The sequence below is a fragment of the Sciurus carolinensis genome, chromosome 3 (genome assembly GCF_902686445.1).
Source record: "Sciurus carolinensis chromosome 3, mSciCar1.2, whole genome shotgun sequence".
NCBI lineage: Eukaryota > Metazoa > Chordata > Mammalia > Rodentia > Sciuridae > Sciurus > Sciurus carolinensis.
This window is the reverse complement of record NC_062215.1, coordinates 16,714,322-16,716,936: the sequence shown is the minus strand read 5'-3', so window position 1 is coordinate 16,716,936 and position 2,615 is coordinate 16,714,322. Positions and strand designations below refer to the sequence as shown.

The 2,615-nt window shown below is 42.6% G+C and overlaps 1 non-coding gene across 1 annotated transcript; it reads right to left on the bottom strand.

Annotated features, from left to right (window-relative positions):
• Window positions 1-2,282: 2,282 nt before the first annotated feature.
• On the bottom strand, window positions 2,283-2,355 carry Trnas-acu (transfer RNA serine (anticodon ACU)). Its single transcript has one exon. It is a non-coding gene; the product is annotated as a tRNA-Ser (tRNA).
• Between the last annotated feature and the right edge of the window lie 260 nt (window positions 2,356-2,615).

Genomic DNA, 2,615 nt, shown 5'->3' with positions numbered 1-2,615 from the left:
CCTTAGTGTAGGTATGTGTTTAGAATCTTAAGTGGTGGAACGCATTCCTTCAAACGAATCAGTGAGTGCATGGTAGTAGGTGCTTTAGATGTTTTTTTACATTAATTAATTAATTAATTTTGTGGTACTGAGGGTGGAACCCACAGCTTCATGCATGCTAAGCAAACACTCTACTACTGAACCACATCCCCAGTCCTGCCAGTTGTCAGTTTTTATTTAATTTATTTTAGTAGGTGCTTTAGGAGATAGAAAACAATGTCACCCATGGCCTCTCCTCCCATGAGTTCATATTCTACCTAAGGAAAAGGTTGATAGCCCTGGAAAAGTTAAACTCTGCTAAAAGATAAAACAAGACCAAGGACCAGGGGAGAGGTGTGGGACCAGAGCAATGGGTGCTCTGGGGAGGAGAAGTAGCCAGTGAGGGCTTCATGGAGGAGTTGTGGCAAGCTTGGGTGGATGTAAATGGATAAGAACCCAGGAGAGGGATTCTAGTTTGGAGGCACAAGGTAACATCCTCTTTGCCAACTATACCCATAGTTCCTTTTTACTTGGGTAAAAAGAAATAAAGGATAACAGAAGAGTGAGAAAAAATACTGGGGAATGGGACATGAGGCAAAGAGGAGGGAAGAAAGAGGGAGGAGGGTGAGAAGCCATGCATTGAAGCCATTGCAGCGTCTCAGAGGTTGGGAAGCAAAGTTAAAAACTTTGAAGACAAGCTGGGAATGTGCTTATCCTTCTCTCTCCTAATATTGCTGGACTCCAGAATCACAGGTTTTTGGGAGTGGAAGAGACCTCTGGTTCAAACCCCTCCATCAAAGCCCTATGTGATGGTTACCGGCATTCTCTTGAGTACCTAGCCTGACATGGGATGTGCTGTTTCCTAAGGTGGACCATTCTGTTTGAGAAAAATACTGAGCAGGACTGTTTTTCCCAGTGTGGATCTGACATCTACATCCCTGAGGTTTCCATCAGCTGTTCTGGATCTGTCTTCCAAAGGGACCCAGTAAATATCAAAGACCATTCCCTGGGCTAGAAGTTGGTTTTTCCAGCTGGGGTGTAGCTCAGTGGCAGAGCACTCGCTAGCATATGGGAGGCCCTGGGTTGGTTTGATCCCCAGCATCAAAAAAAAAAAGAAGTCGATATTTCCTCTTTTCTTGGCTAACATGTCCCAGTCTGTGCTTGTTCTAGGTTAAGATTCTTAAATTAATTTGATATGGTCACTTGCTCTTGTCCTTGTCCTATCTTGAGTCTCAGTTTCCTCTAAGTAATGCATTTTCATATTTTAGAGTCTGAGAAGTAATCCTCCTTGACAGGAAAGATGAAACTAAGGTCAAAGTGGATTTCAGGGGGTCCTGCCAATGTCATAATGCCACACAAAGGGCTGTGCTCTTTCTCTTCTAGTTCTGAATTATTTTTGTTGATTTTAACATTTAAAACCTTTTTTTTTTTTTAACCTCATTTTGGACTTAAGCCTTCTTGGCCTTGTATTCACAGCTCTTTGTCACAACTGTCTGCAAGCTGCCCCTCTTCCCATGTATTATATAAAAGAACCTCATGGAATTCTCTTTCCTCAGTTCCATCAGTCTTCCTCACCTGCTTCCTCACCTCATTCCTTTTGTGATCGCAACAGAGTTTCTTAACCACGAAAGACTCTGGTTAGGCATACTTATGCTCTTTTTCCAAGAAAAGAGTTTGTACTTATCATTTTTTTTCCCAAAGGGTCCAAAAATGGTTAAGAACTTCTGTTTAAAGTCTGTGTGGGATTCTGTTTATCTTTGCCCTGAATGTTTTGACATTGCATCTGGTGAGGCCAGTCTTCCTCCCAGGCTACCATGGGAGGTAACTCATCTCCTCTCAGGACTCTTAACTTCCACCCTCCCCTGCCATTTCTTGGGGGCACATGTAAGTTTAGAGATGAAATTCCACTTATTATTATTATTTATTTTTTACTTCTCTTGTGGTCCCACTTTTAGTGGCATAAGTATTCCACTTATGCCACTAAAATTCCTCCAAATTTTTCTCCCCATATTTTTGTTAGTACATTATAATTATACATAATAGTGGGAATTTGTTGTTACATATCACACACAAACTCCTCTGAATATTGTTCCAGACCTTGCTGGATCTGCATAGGGCCTAGACCTCCAATTAGAGTGCGGGTGCACTGTGTGGTCACTTCTCCAATCTTCCTTTATCAGGTTCTAACAGCTGCCACTGGGCTTCCTTCTTCAAATAGGTGCAGTCACTGTCCATATTCTTTCTTTTGTTTTATTTATTTATTTTTGTGGTACTGAGAATTGAACCCAGATCCTCATGCATAGTAGGCAAGAACTCTACCACTGAGCTACAGCCACAGTCCCGTTTATCTTTTTTTCTTTGGTACTAAGGGATTGAACCCAGGAGGCACTTAGCCACTGAGCCTCATCCTCAACCCCTTTTATTTTTTCTTTAGAGACAGGGCCTCACTAAATTGCTCAGGCAGACCTCGGACTTGCGATCCTCCTGCCTCAGCCTCCTGAGCTGCTGGGTTTACAGGCATGCACCACCGTACGCTGCTCCTTGGTTATCTTCTTAATGGTCAGCACTCACATGTACCCTCTCCTACCAGTTTAATT